The following is a 17365-nucleotide window of genomic DNA, read 5'->3' as shown; positions in this document are numbered from 1 at the left end:
TTAAAATCTGTTATTTAAAAAGTGACTAAAATTTTCAAATTTGTATGGAAACTAATAATAATACAAAAATAATAAAAAATCTATTACTTTAATCAATCTACGGAGTTAGAAAATTGTAGCTTGACTTTCACGTGAAAAACATATCGTAAACATGACAGCTAAATAGAAATTTCATTATTAGCTAATTATTATATATCTATTAATTTTATAGACACGTAGGTTAAACTGGATTTCTCCAGGAAAAATTTAAAGAAGCTGAAAACTATTAAAACAGAAATTTAATAAATTAAAATAGTAAAAACGTGATATTTATTGAGAAAAGATGTGAATTGTTATACATTTTAACTGAATTAAATATTTAAATTATTATTGTTTATACTAAATTTAGATGAGTTCCAATTACTTTATGAGGCTAAATATACTATTCATTAAAATTTTTATTTATTTTTAATTGGAACTATAGAAGTATAGATTGTATCAATCTGATTTGCATTATTAGTAAGTTTCTATGGAAACTAAGGTTAAAATTATTTATGTATTTTTTTATGAACTTGTGTTCGTAATAAGTCGGTACATTATTTAGCGGTGGTGTTTGCGATTTATATATGGTTAACTTGGAATTATCATTCTTTCAATATCCTAATATAACGTGAAACTTATCTATAATAATATCGGTATACCTCTCAAGGAAGCACCTAGTGCACTTGAAAGATTTTGCAAGATCTCCCATCAGTCTAAAAGCAAATCAGACAATCATATCTCGTATCGCCTTTATTTATACTATTTAAATAGCAACCGAGAATCAAATAAATTTACTTTAAATGCTCTCAAGCGGTTCTTTTTGTACAAATACTCATTTCTTGCCTATATCTACTTGGAATACATAATACTTTTATTTATATAATCTGAAAATATAAAAAAAACGCGTTTAAAAAGTATTTATACAATACAGTTCAATGGTTTACAAAGAGAAATTACGGTTCTACATTATACTCTTGTCGTGTGAATGCATATTTTATACGACAGATAGCAGCAAACGTGACGTAAACCATTATATCCTAATCATCCAACCTAATAAGGGAGGGGAGTATTACATGGTAAAAGGGTGACGACCTGTCGAAGGACTGGCCCTAGAACCATGTAATACTCTAACCTGGGTGCGCATAACAGTGTCATTGCAGCCATTACTGTTGATTGTAATAACAGTGGTGAATGCACGAAATCTGTTTTAAGCACAGGCAGTCCCAATCCCTGCCAAGGTTGGTTATATAAACATGTATATGTGAAGTAACATTTTATTAGATCACATATACATTTTGTTTTTAACATATTTTACGGAAGTTTATTGTAATTTTCACCAATCATAACGTGTACGAGGATAACATACCAACGAGTAACAATGATTCTTTTTCTATGTAAAGTGCAACATGGTCGAAAATCACATTGCTTGGCTTAGCCACTACTTTCTTTAAGAACTATATACTGTGTTGAGTGTAATTCTAATTGTGCTGAAAAACTAACAACAACATTTTCAACATTTGCTTGTTACGTAAGGCTTTCTATAATCTTTAAATTCTATTCACTTACTAGTGTAAATATTTTTTACAAAACTAGTGCAAGAACTTACCAATATATTCATTCAATGAAGTTCCCACTCTTCCGAGTAAGTGACATGGACATAATGCAGTGTCACATAAAACCTCTTTGTTCCTCTAGCACCATAAAGTATATATTATTTTGAAACTCAATTTTATTGTCAGGTTAAATTACAATCCAAATTACTAAATTATCAAAATCTATAAATCGGAAAAAATTTAGATTACTGAATTAGAGGGGCTCTGCATTACTGTTCTTCCTCTAGAAGTGCAAACGTTTTCATTTTGTCCTATTTCCAAAATTTTCATTACATCACTGATGTTGGATCTAGTAACAGTGGTAATGAACGTCTACTATTTTAAGTACAGGCAGTCCTAATACATTTGAAGATTGGTTATTTAATATGTAAAATTATAATAGATATAATAGAAATTTACTTTAAGATATATTTTCCGGGAGAGTTTTTTAATATTTTACCAATAAACGAGAGTTACATGGCAACAAGTAAAAAAGAAAGTTTTTTTATAACAAAAACAAGATTTTCGAGTAACTATGTTGCTTAGCAGATTACACATTTGTTCGTTATATTTTTTTAGTTAGGAACAGACTATTTTACTATACACAAATTATCTTAGAAATTAGAGCCATAGAGGTTGGATTTTGTCAATAGTCCCAGCGAATAGGCTGGCATATCGCTTAGCTTGCCCAATAACTATAGTCTGTGTTGGGTCAATTTCTAGTTCTTCTGCAAAAACTAAAACAAACATGTCCTAAGTTAATTAATGAAACGATTTATTTTATGACACTCCGGCATACGACTGGCCCTGCATTACCTACTTGTTAAACACAACTTTCTGTAACAGGATTTTATTCTTATTCTGCTGTAAAAATCTATACAAAATTTGTGAAATAAGTTTTGTATATATATTTATTTATTTATAAACCTTTTCTCAATACAAAGGAGGGTTGAAACTTGGTACAACTTGGTCCTATTTTTGGTATCAGATAGATGTCCGTCTGTATACTTGTCTGTCTGTTTGCGCGATACATTTTAATAGAAGGATCATAGAAACTTTACAATTTGTATTTAGTCTGCTCTTATTTTAAGGCTAAAAACTTGAGATCACTTGAGTATCTGTAATACGGTAAATTTTACGAATGAAGTTTTTCTTTATCAACAAAAGGATAATAATTTTTTCGTTTACAATTAAGTTTGATAAAAATATTTAAACAAAAAATATTTGTTTATCAAATATCAAGTAATTAATGGGAGTGAGAAAGTCGATGTAAATTATTCTGTCACCATACACGTATGAATATATTAAAGCAATATGAGTTTATAAAAGGGGATGATTTAAAAAAAGATTTACAGATACAAATTTAGAGTTCTGATCAAAAGCGACAGTTAGGGAGTTGTGTTAGCTTTAAGACCCAGGATCCTACATCCTGTGGACACTCCGACACTTGTAATATTTGATTATTAAATGATATCAGATTTCTATCATGGCCGTTTGTTTGTAATTAATGTACTTTTATCTTGTTTTGAACCTAAGACATCATGTAGGGATACAAAAACCTATGTTACTGTTAAATCAAGTATTTCATCATGTTAAACCTTCAAAAATGTAGATCATAAAGCATATAAAATTCATTTAGTAGTGATTTAAGGTTTTTTATATTTATTTTAACTAAAAAGAATTCAAGCCAGCAGAAACTGTTACGACAGTAAGACGCCTTCTGTATATCGAGGAAACAATTACATATTTGTGACATCTGCCATGGTCTATAAGGTCCGTTCTATCTCAACTTTTAACACAAGTGTATAACGTATGGAAACTTATTTTAAGAATCTCTTTACAAATTGCAGTTATGCCAAAAAAATGTTTGTAGCATCAGAAAAGAGTAACAAACATTTAATAGGTATTGGAAATACGTTAGTATATTTATTAATAATTTATATAGTTGCGATTAAGAATATTTTACATAAAAAGTATACATTTTAAATTTTATTTAAAAAAAATAATAACGAATTTATTTCAAATTGGAAAATAAAATTCAAAATACAGTACACCAAAGTTATTAGAGGAGTACCGTGCTAGATTACTTTAAAACAAATAACAACATTTCAGTTGTTGTATAATGATAAATATAACAAGCAACTTACGGATGACCTTTTTAATTATAAGTACGTAGTCTATTTTATTTGTTTAAGTCTAAAAAAAAAAAAAACAGTACAATTAACAAATGACGCTTTAGATTTATTTCATATAACTGAATTCCAAAACGTATGAAAGTGAAACATTGAACTACATAAATAAAACGTATTATACCCGGAGTCGGGAGCCAATTTGCTTAGTGTAACGACACAACTTGCCTCAGGGATTTTACTGTGAAAGAAATTAATCGATAGCCTTAATATTTTGGTGCAGTTGAAATGGGAAGTGTCTAAAATATGAAACTATACTTTTTCCTCAAGTCGGATGGATCTACATTTGTATTTTGTTATTTAACCTATGTAATATAAAAAAAAACCTTTGTAAAACATATCTACATTCGCCTTTTATTCACGGTACCTTATATATAATCATTCTATACATTACACTTGTCTTAAAATGTCCAAGAAACATATATTCAGAATGTTATTTGATGCAAAATTGATTATTTCTACGGCATATGTATAGTGAAACAGCTTATTTCTCAGATTATGTACAAAACGATTGTAAAACAAAACAATTTTTTTTGTATTTTCTTAATGGCCCATACAGGTAAGTGATGTTTTATACTTACACTTAATAGGGTTATTTAAATGCACCTTAAACGTTTAACATCCTGGTAAAACGTTATAGTAATATATTATAACTATAAACTAAGGCTTACGATAACTCTATTTCTTAACAAAGAATAATTATTCATTGTTACTATGAAAACACCATTTTAAAACCTAACACTATTGAAACAATTTTTAGTATAGTGGCATTTTGAGTGGTTTTGCTTCAAGTTCATGCGGACAAAGTTAGCTGAGTGCACATTCAGCCTTCTTCCGACATATGACCCCAACACCACGTGAGCCCGTATCGCATTGACTGAAATATTCTTCAAATAGATAAGTCAAAACATCACATTTACCATTGAATACAATTCACGTAGATGTTGCCTTGTTTGTACGACTGTATACATTGTCTGAATTTTGGTGTTAAACAATTAAGCGTTGAGTTTAGATTGTAGCAATTCATGACTTTGACTTTTTAACCTGTAGATTAGCAGAAGTACTATAACCTACCTATTTTACTGTATATATATATATATATATATATATATATATATATATATATATATATATATATATATATATATACAGCTATAGCTATTTGTTATTACTGTATGGACTCCGGCCACTACGCCACATGCATGTCCACTATTATCACTACCGCTCTGGCTGTAAAGTTGAATAAATATTTACATGAATTAAAAACGCAACTTATGACACTACAATGAAGCTATAAACGCAATGTTATTAAATTTACCATTGCAATAGTACTGAGTGAAATTGTTACGGTCATATCCTCTAATATATACTCATTTACTCAATGCCTTTCATAAATGAGCGGCTTTTCATTCACACTCTGTCACATTACATTCGCAAGGTTAATCTTCAGGATGACCGGGAGGAGGCCGGGGCCTCTATGACGTAAGTGTGCAAGTGTCCATTAAATCAACAACAAAAGGTAAACAGCTCAGGCACGTCCTATTTACTTTATATATTACAGTAAAACAATTAAGTTAATTTTTATTCATAGGGTACATACAACACAAAATACTTTTCAAAATTTAGCTTTTTAAATAATTTTTCAAGTTTCATACTAATATGAAAAAGGGACATTTTAGGTATTATTTTATTTTACATATAGATTTACGACAAAACTACAAGAATAATGCGATTTTAATTTAAATAACTAACAATATCAATGTTACTTATTTTCTTATTGTATGCTAATACAATAATGTGTAGTAAATATTAACATGGGTTGGTATGAAAGCTTCAGAAGTTAAATTATATTACTTCAAATTAAAACAACTCCGATTTATTGGCACCATTTAAATTTTACATTTTACGTGCAAGTCATATTACATGCAGTATTATAAATCAAACAAATGTTATATTATAAGTGAATAAATTCATATGTTTTGTTCATTACTAGAAAGTTCTGGAAATAATACTGCTACATCAAGCCTGTAGAAGGTTTTCTCAAAGAGAACATAATCTCCTCTTCAAAATCGATGGGATTTGAGAACATTGATTTATGCAAACATTAGCACATTCCCGCGGCTTCACCGGAAATTTGTAGGCTATGCTAAATATATACCTCATCAGTTATAAATAGATGTAATGTCCTCTCAACTATTTTCTGTAATAAACATTTAATTTCGTGTCCCGTGTATTGTGTTGTGTTTTCACTTGCTATAATCACTGCAATCGTTTGTTTCCTTAAGTAGTAGTCACGGAGAGAATGGTTTGTTGAATAATGCTAATGAACAATCCCTCCATATTTGTTCCTAAATGTGCTGTAGGTATGCCATCCCACAATGTTTAAAAAAAAATTCACATGTACATACATGTAAATACATAAAGTAATTGGTTAAATTTGTTGCCACGATGTTGAAATAAGAGGTGTTGTTAATTTAGTTATGCAGCAGCTTTCAAAGGACTCAGGCTGAAGATGGAGGCAGTACCTTTTATGCTTTCATATTATAAATGTAAAAAATAAAAAATATTAGTTAAACTAATTAAACACATAATCGTGCTGTCTTAATATAATGTTTAAACATAATAGCTTACTACATTTAACAGATTATTTTACGTCATACTTTCCAACTTCAGAAACCAAGATAGAAATTTTTAACAGCTTTAGTGACCAGTAGGCCTATCCTGAAGGAATTCTCGAAATAATAATACACCTATATTAATCGCAGAAACCCTAAGAATATCTATGTAACATTTAAGTACTATCGCTTGAATAGTCTAGGCGTGAAATCAAAACAAACATGAAAGGCGCTTTCGCATCTGTAATATTACTAGCAGTTACCCGCGGCTTGGCAGAACATTGTGTAGGTTTTGTACATGGTTTGAGTGGATTCACATATGGTTTGAATGAATTATATTTTCGTCCGAATATTGAGTTTGCCATCTAACGACGATAAAAAAATATTTTATAAATTATATATTTATGGTCTTTTCAATTTACGCATATGTTGGTATTTTTATTCCATACTTGATTTGGCCTCTTTCACGATCATGATGGTCATCAACCCTGGGTATGACATGTTTGTAGAGGGCACTAAAAGTCAAAGGATTTTCCAAATTTTGTAGCAGGTCGATCCCAAATAACAAAGTAACAGTGAATTAAGAGAATGAAGTAAGTTAAGCCTAGACTTGTCTGTTAAAAATACCCAACGCAGATAAAGTACTCAAATGTTTGTATTCCAATATATATTCAAATACAAGGGTGTTTTTTAATATACCGAATTCGATTCTTCCGTTCGAATAATAAAAAATAACTGAGAGGCAATATACACAAGCTCCACCGGCAGGACAGAACCGATTATCTTATCTTATCCGTCCGAAACTCTTAAGGTTGAACTAAAAATAACGATGGTATAACAAAATAAATATATTCAAACTTGGCTTGTCTAAAATTTAATTTCCAACCCTTTGATATCCCTATACAATAATTAATTATAAATTACTCATAATCCAAATTTTAGATAACCTGGTATTTATTATTTCTTTGATATACCAAGTTCTATTGTATTTGTTAATGCAAAACATTATTCATCACCCGTAGCATTAAGTTGTACATAAATTAATACTTACTACAATTCATTCAAGAAAGATAGTGCACAATGGTTTTGTGTTATTATTTAATTTTTTTTGGGGGGGAGAAGGAATACTTTAAGTTATACTTAATTATTGCCTGCCATTATTTACAAACGATTATTCCTGAGGCGATAATGAATATCGTTTGTCATATTTATAATGGGACGTGTCTGAATAAGGGTGTAAAACAGTTAACGGGACCTAATGGAATTATATCTTGACAAAACGTATTTCAAATAACAATTCTAATACAGAATATTCCTTTAAATAATAAAATAAATATATGTGGTTACATTACAATACCTTTTAACATAAATAAAGTGGTTTTAAGTTATTTCTACATTTAATATATAATACATATTATTTGAATAAAATACATTTCAATTCTTAATAAAAGGCGTAAACTCAGAAAGCCCTCTTTATACTCTATAAATAATATCGAATCATTCCAGAGCCCCTGTAAACTCCTTTAAAATAGCGTTGTTTTCTTATCGTGATATGCTATTAGATAGTCACCAATAGTTTTCACAAGTTGTAACCGTTCTTTGACGCATGAATATGAATCATACTCTCAAATGGCTGGCGAAATTGCAATGTTTAATATTATAGCATTTAAGCATATGCCGAATGTGTGTCCTCAGACCTCAGCCTAGGAGATATGGAAAATTCCCATATTTTTAGATTGTGGTAGTCCCCACCCCATTAGGCTATCCTAGATACGCCTATGGTAGCACTGTTAGCACGAAACAGGTACGTAAAATGGCAGAACAGACTCAAAAGTAAAATAATTTTATAGTGCATAGAACAGTAGATGTTTCTGGCACTTTGTTCTTGCTTACCAAACGTCGTTATATTATCAATGAAAGATTTTATTGTATGGTAGCTACGGGTTTGTTTTGCTATATTTTTGGACATAACAACAAAACTCGATACATTTAGGGAATTGTGCCCTTAATTTTAATAACATTGAATGTACAGCAGCATAGTTTATAGTTTTAATTATATGCATTAAAATATGCAAGACTAAAAATAATGCTTTGTAAAATAAGTAAAATAAGTAATTCTGACAAGTGGCATGAGATGTTAACGCTTGTAAGTTTTGTAAATATAGATTTCATCCAAATAATAATAATGGACTAACATCAGTGCTTTTAACCTTAAACATCTAGTATAGCTCTTAAAACATTGACTAGTTGAATGAGATAATACAGATGCAACTTAGGATTACCTACGGTGTTCATATAAAGCTTATAAATGACACAATCAATCTGAGTTTACTGGTTCAACTGAACGAAATCGATTGTCAATCACGCTAATTTTAGTGGAATTAAAACGACATAGCATCGAACGAGATACAAAATACAAAACTGAAATCTTTCCTTAAAATTATTCCGGGCTCTTTATACTTAATACTGACATTTAGGTAATATTGCAATCACTGTCAGGATATTAAAAGGGAGAGAGAATCGTTAGTTACATTATCTACATATAATTAAATATATACTTACTTGACTGGGTGTCATATTTAGTGTGTAATGCCTTAAAAGATTTTCATAGAAGAAAAATTTATTATTTCATAATCTTAACTCCATTAATACTTTTCAATGTCGACCACCACCATATCTCGCAAAACTGACGATTTATTTTTCTAAGATGAACTTTCCTATATATTTCAAAAACCAAGTTAAGTATATGAACTATAACAATTTGATGTGTATTACTGGACGTACACAACTTAAAAAAGAAAGAAGTAAAGAAATACTTTTCAAAATAATGTTATAAAGGAGAAATCTAAGAACAGGTTTTGGCAACAAGCAATGGTGGCGCCAATTTAACAGTAAAATACGTTTATTATTACATTTTGTAAACTCGCAACGTTTTTCTTTTCCTTTGTGTGTGTCTACGATACTATACACACTTTCGTTCAGTGTAAAAAGCCAAAATTAACTACGTTTGAGGAAATGCACTTAAATGTTGATTGTGAACAATGCAAAACGATCGCGTGTATTTTAGAGTGATAAGTTGTGTTTTTAATTTATGCAAATATTTAATAAACTGTACTGCCACAGCGGTAGTGATAATAATGGGCATGTATGTGGCGTAGTGGCTGGTGCCCTTTCAGTAATTACATATAGCTAAATATACAGTAAAATAAGTATATTATAGTACCTGTCCTGTTCTACAGGTAAATAAGTCAAAGCCATGAGTTGCTACAATCTAAACTCAAGGCGTATTTGTTTAATACCAATATTCAGAAACATATACAGCCATACATACAAGACAACATCTACGAGACTTTTATTCTATAAAAATTGTTTTGTTTTGACTTATCTATTTGAAGAATATCCCAGACAAAACGACAAAGGTTCAGCCCTGTTGTTCTGACAATAGGTCGGAAAAAGACTGAATACAAACTATGCTAACTTTTTCCGTATCAACTTGAAGGAAAATTACTCTCGATGCCTCTCTACTAAAATATTTTTCAAAGGGTTTTAAATTGGTTTAAATTGTGTTTTCATGGTAATAAGGAGTAATCATTGTTTGTTAAGAAATATGCTATTCGTATGGCGTAAGTTAGTTATAAATATTATCAGGAAGAACGTTCAAAAATGTAAAACCAGAAAAACTTATTTTTCTAATTTTGTATGGATTTTTCCACCAGAAAAAGTATATAATCCCATTACAGAAAGTTGTATTAAACAAATAGGTAATATCAGTCGTATGCTGGAGTATCATGAAATAAATATTTAAATTAATTAGAACATGTTTGTTTTAATTTTTGCAGAAGAACTATAATTTGACCCAACTCAGAAAATATTTATTTGCAATATGGTAGTGTGTCCAATCTAAGCGATACACCAACCTGTCCAAGCTGGGATTATTGACAAAATTCGCCGTCTTTGGCTCTTATTTTCTAAGATAATTTGTATTTAGTAAAATAGTATGTTCCTAACACAGTAAAACATAACGAAGAAATGTATAATCTTTAAGGGAAGCAACATGCTTGCTCGAGAAGCTTGATTACATAAAAATATATATAAACAAAATAACTTTCTTTTTTTATTGGTTGTATGTAACTCTCGTTTCTTATTGGTTATTCAAACAATCTCCCAGAAAATATGTCTTGAAGTAAATTTCTATTAGATCCATTATAATTTTACATATAAAATAACCAATTTAAATCGGGATTGGGACTGCCTGTGCTTAAAACATCTGCCGTGCATTCACCACTGTTACTATAACTAACAACAATGGCTGCAGTGAAACTGTTATGCGCACTCAGGTTAGGGCATTCCATGGTACCAGGGCTAGTCATTGGGCTGGTCATCACCCTTCTACCAAGTTATACCCCCCTCATACAGGATCTTAAAATTTGCATGATAATTCCTTTCTACATAAACAACATTAAGTTATATGATTGTGCATATTCAAACGTGGAATTTAGTTGATCGCTATTGAAGCACTTAGTAGCCTGAAGCATTTCGTTTATGTCTAATGAGGGGATGTTTTGTTTACTTTTCTGCATGATTGCTCTATATGACCGCATGACGACAGTAAAATAAGCTATACGCTTAAAATTTAGCATGGAACCTTAGTGAAGCCTATTACTCGACACGTATTGTAGCGTACTCATACCTTTTATACATAAACAAACAATAAAATAAATGAATGTAGCCCATGTAAAAACACGATATTGGGTTATGAATTTTTTAGGAGAATTCACAATCAACCATGCTGGACAAACCCATTTTGCAGTTGCCTACATATATTCTAATTCTAATGAAGTATTATATACAAATTACGTAAGTTATGTTTAAATTAATATATGTGCTGGATATTTATTCATTTTAGAATTGAAAGGACAGGGCAAAAGTTTGCCATTTTCTACCAAGAAAAAATAACAACCATTGGCAAGTTATTCTGAAAATCATGAAAAATTTGAACAGAGTTTGACTTTCAAATGGATGGATAAAATACCAACATTATCGTGACCTAATGTAAACTGCAGTAGATTATAATTTTAAGAAAACAGAGCAAGGTCATTAATTATGTTAAAGTTAAATATAGCTTTGGATTTTAAGAAAATTTTGTTAATAATTTCCAAGCCTTGCTGGATATAAAACTTTTTGTCAATACTATTTACTTATTTTATGTCAGCTGTGACACAGATATTTAATTGAAACATTTTACACCAGCTGGCTTTATAAAAATGTTATGTGTTATGTTTACATTCAGTTTTCTTATTAATAACGTGTTTCTTACATATTAATTTGTCGTTTATAGCAAATCAAGAAACAGTGTATACAAATTTTGCAGTAACCTATTTCGGAGACGTAAATCATTCATATTGCTCTAGGATGAAATACAGTTTTTATTTAAAAAGCATACAGGCGTCTTCCGTTGAAAACCACTTTTAAATTTTCGACCCGTTGTCGTAGTGGCTTGATATAACGTGGAATTATGAGTGCATTGCTGTCTCCCAGTGAGAGGTTACAACAGTTAGTGAAAGCCCACTCGTCATCAGAAATATGGAATTCTCACTAAATCTTTAAATCCGAGTGTCCGCTTGGTACCTCTCCAAATCGTATATCAAAATATTTTATTTGCTTCCTCGATTGTAGCCCTTGTTGTATATGTATAAATTTATGTTTATTATAATTAAGTAGCATGAGTTACAGAAACTAGCATTAGTCTACATAATAATAAAACAGCTTAACTGTTGGTTTTTTATAAAATATTTATAAATTCGATATTTTTAATTGGATACAAAGTACACTTATAATAATTAGAATTTCACAAGTTCCCAAAGTGGTTTCATTAGCAAACTGATAACATTTGATAATTAATTTTAAATCATTGGTGTTTCATTTAAAGTGATAACCATGTATGTGGACTTGTTATGAGGGTATTAATTTACCTTTTAAGTTAGGGCGAGGTAAGTTTTAAGGTTTGAAGCGGCACTGCTTTTATTATTTTTGATCCTTTTAGAATAGTAAGCTTGTAGTTGTGTTAAAATTAAATCTTTTCTGCGTGAGAATAGGGTAGGATATATGTGTAACTTACTTTAACAAGAGTAAGGCCCCACCATAAAAATCGAATAAAATATTACTCTAAAGTTGGAAAGACTGATTAATAAACTTCATGCACGGCTAATATAAGTGATGACTAAAACGTGTTTCATTCTTTAGCAAAATAAACAAAGATATTTTTATTGTTATTGTAGTCAAGTCAGAAAGTCATCAACATTGTTCTTTAGAACACGTAATAGAATATGTATAAAAAGAAATGAAAAAGCGCACTACAAGGAAGTAATGTTAAGATACACTCAATGACGTAGATCTCATAACAACACAACTATATAATCACAGTTTACTACAGGAAATGAAACTAATTGCAAGTAATGTGCTTTGCAGGTTTGTGTGGTATAATGTTAACTATTGCATCCACAGTAATATCGTTAGGAATTTATAATTAATTAATAAGCGACAGGGAATCAATTGATTTCCCCCTGCAAACGAACTGTAGGTGACATTTTAGCTACGCTTAATATACCCTAGAGACATCAGTCACGGCAGATTATCATTAAGTTATCAATTGTTTATATTAGTGTTAATACATTTTTCTAAAAATATTTAAAGAGATAATATGATCTTTTAAAACTGTAAAACTGTTTAGTATAAATTGTAATATGTTGGTTATATTTAAAAATGTATAATAAATAAATTAATTTGTACGCTTTGTATGCTTATTAAAAAAAAACACATTTACACATTCACCAAAAATAATAATTTTATACTATCGGGTTTACCGTTGATGGATGAACACGAATGAACGTTGATCGTTGGTATATATAATTTATTAAATATTTTTAGTAATATAGAAGGAATTAAGAAAAAAATTAAAAAGAGAAAGTAAAGCAAGGATTTGGAGAACGCTCGTATGTAGAAACTCTAATTTTGTTATATTCCCTTCTGCAGGCATTATAGGTTAATAACACTCTCCCTAGCTCTGTGCTAATCATCATGTTCCATATAACTCTTTTATCTCGTGTAACTATAATTATAATTTATCAATTCAGCCGATGTGTGAGACTGAAACTATGTAAGAAGTCATCGTGTGGAAAATAATCGTACACGATTACAAAATGAAACAAAATGGCAGAAATGGGAAACATAAGAAATCATAATGTAGGCCTCATTTCAAATATTATACATCAGTAGGAGTTATATTGCGGTGCTGCTCCTGTACTGGTCTTAAGAAGGGATTCAACCAATTCTCCCAGCCGAAAAGCTTTTAAAGTACGAAATGAGCCTTTTTTAATTCAGGTCACGTGGTTGCATCTCAAATCAAATAACATTAAACCAAAAAAAAAAAACACAAAATTAATCAATCATAATATACATAGTGCTTATTCTTCCATATCTTTTATATTCAATAAAAAATGTAATGGTTTCGACAAGGCACAAATAATGTTAAATTAAGGTGAACAAAATTTATTAGATTTCGTTATAAAAATTCGTACATTTTTTTAATGTTATCCGTGTATCACTGCTTTATTAAACAATTTTCGGTTATCCGGAATCTTCCGCCCATTTCAGTAAAAAATATCCTAAAAATACCTTACAAATGCGAATATATTGAACTTGCTGGAAAGGCAAAATTCACATAGATTGGGTGAGTTTGTAACTAATCTTATTTAATTAAATTATTCAAAATGGCGCGAATTCTCATTTCTGCAAACATTTTAATTTATTTGTTTTCCAATATATATCTTTGATGTTTTGTCATCCCTTAAGGTTTGAAGACTACGACCGTTAAAATGTTTAAAAATAATTTAAAACATATACTAAACCTAAAATTGCTAGTTAAACCGTTTGAGTACAATATTAGATATTAGAACTTCAGGGATGTAATTTTGTTCACAAATTGTAATACATCCATTTAATTATGGTTTATTACATAACTTTATTTTATTAAATTCTCACTTTAACAGATTTCAGCATTGTTAATTATCCTAAGAAACTTTTATGGCTCATGAATACAATTCCTAAAAAACGCTATTGACTTTAACCAGTTCTCCAGCCCTACCAAGCCTTTATAAAGCTGATATGTACAAAGTTTCGTATCAGAGTACTGTGATGTAGCCTGAGAGAATCCCATATCGTTATACTTAAAAGTGAAGGAATCTTGAGACCCTACTTCCTTTGTTAAGAACACGTGAGAAAGATTTTCTGCCTAAGCATTACTGATATATCTTGCCTTATTATGTCGTTAAAAATTGCACAATCTTAAGGTCAGTATTCAGGAAGTACTGTCATGAACCACAGAAACACTATTTTCTGACTAAGCTATACTGACATATCTTGCCTTATTATGTCGTAAAAAATTGCACAATCTTAAGGTCAGTGTTCAGGAAGAACTGTCATAAACCGGAGAAACACTATTTATCAGTTGTAAATATTATTTATTTTTAATAGTATTACAATTAGGTAAATTTTGTAGACACATATGTATTAAAATTCAATGGGCATATGCAATATACCGTAAGCTAATAAGTACCGTATGTGTAATCAGTTCAAGATTGAACTTTGTTCAAAGGCATTAGCACATAGATTGGGTGAGTTTTTATACAATGTTTTTATTTAAATAATGTAAAACGGAGGAAATTATCTTCTACACAAAAAATTGTCATACAATGATTCTCTAATACGTACCTGTTTATGTTCTGCGTTCTCTTCAGATTTCTAAAAATAAATTCCATAGGATAAAGCATAAGACCACGAAATTTTGTGAGTTCAAGTTTTGAATTCTCTTTCAACTGCACCTTTGCCGACGTCAGCAGTTAACCTTGTTCGGGCAAAGTCAAGGAGATGGACAAAGCACAATGAAGTTGCTCCAGCAGCTCCACTAGAGGCCAAGTTTCCGGCAAAGTACCGCCAGAACTGTGTCTTATTGTCAACACCTCCCAGAAAAAACTTGTTTGTACACATCTTTGAAGGCAAAGTTCAGGGCTTGTGTTGAAAGCTTCCGGTATGAAATTTGGTTCCAAATTTGCAATTTAGATATATATCTGTTTTATATGAAATATATTTATGTTAATCAATGACTACTTAAGTTTTTATTAAAATATATGTATTAATAATAATAAAATAAATTTACGATTTAGAAATAAATATCTGTAAAATGAATAATGCTGATGAATTTTTTAAGACTCGTAAATTAAATAACTGCCATAGAAGTCTATAATGCAACATAAATTTGTACTATTGAAATCTCAGGTGCTGATCACGTTAAAATTGTAGTCCAAAACCATAATTTAGAAACTGTACAAATATACCTAATTGTTTTCAAACTACATTTTTATTATATGAAATTTAAATTTCTATTTCACAATATTAAAATGATTGATAGATCGACTTAGAATACAAATCATTATTAGAATTATATACAATGTATTTGTTATTGAATAGAAACAAGTGTAAGTTTTGTTTTGTTAAATTTTATGGTATCAAGAAATTTCCTTCAATACGATAGATCTAAGCAGTGTGCTAGGAAATGCATAATTTCTATTGTTATCTAACTTTCTGGATCTCTATAATTTATAGTAAAAAGATTGCAAATTCGCACACACATACACTATGATTGTGAGGCAGAAACTAACACACTTGTTAAGAGCCCTAATTTGGAGCTCAAGAGAACCCTAAGATATAAATTACAAAAACCTCTAAACTGAATCACTGCAGTTATACGTTCTTCTGTTCTAATTTAATAGCGAATTAACATAAGCCAAACGGTTTATTATCTTAAAACTAAAGTATAAAATATTTTACTATTTATTTACTGTTATGAATACACTTAAAGTAAAATAAAATTAACAAATATGTTACTACTGTTATGAGTAATTTTAACTATTTAAGGTTATGACCTATTCTTATAAACATAAACTAAACTAATTAATATAAGTGTGCCATTCTGAAACAACAATTGTAGCCAAATGCATTATAATGTTTATAAGTAGAACAATACATTACCTAGTGGATGTGTCGTGTGTGTATTAGTGTGAGTGGGACGACCTCCTGCCGCATTGGCCGCATCACCCTGTAACAATCAGAAAATACAGCATATAATAATATATCATGGTAAAACATGCACTTGCCATAACCAATATAATTACAGAAATATACCATAATTAAATAAGTATTATTAAAAATTAAGTATAATCATGGAACAAATATGTAAACTTAAGTATAATATAAGCAGATAAATGTATTATACCTTAATGTGTTGTGAAGTGGAGGATTACTTCTTCTAGTTAAATGTAGTTCTACACGCACGCACACTCTCACACTTTCATTCAAACAAAACATTCATACTTTGCGTGTTTTGTAACACACATGGAGTAGTGCTAAATGTTAGTGTCACAGAGAGGACGCCAAGCCAACGCAGGACCGAGGCCACCTGAAAATAATTAGAACAAAACTCTCGAATCACAAAAATGATACAAATGAGTTGGCTGTTTGATTTCTAGTAACTTATAATAAAATGTTTACAGTCTAGATATTTGACTACAAGTGCAGTTTCAGAATGGCTTTAAATTTACACCTGAAACATTCCAAAGACTTACGGTACTGGATCTTCTCGCATTGAGGATAAATAACATTGCTGCCTGAAACATAAGGTAGTAATGAGAACTGAATAAGTATTTTCTCATATAGATAATAGAGGTTAAAAGGTTATATAAATATTTGTAAAACGCACCATCATAAATGTCTTTAAATACAGGTATTTTCATCTTGTACAACACTTCAACCTGCTATTTTTGCATGCTATAGAATATGCTTATTATCATAAATATTTGCGTTTCGTCGTATTTTGACAAATGTAAAAAATCTT

This window comes from Homalodisca vitripennis, unplaced genomic scaffold, assembly GCF_021130785.1.
Source record: "Homalodisca vitripennis isolate AUS2020 unplaced genomic scaffold, UT_GWSS_2.1 ScUCBcl_218;HRSCAF=1675, whole genome shotgun sequence".
NCBI classification, from domain to species: Eukaryota; Metazoa; Arthropoda; class Insecta; order Hemiptera; family Cicadellidae; genus Homalodisca; species Homalodisca vitripennis.
The sequence above is the reverse complement of the archived record's forward strand: the minus strand, read 5'-3'. Positions refer to the sequence as shown.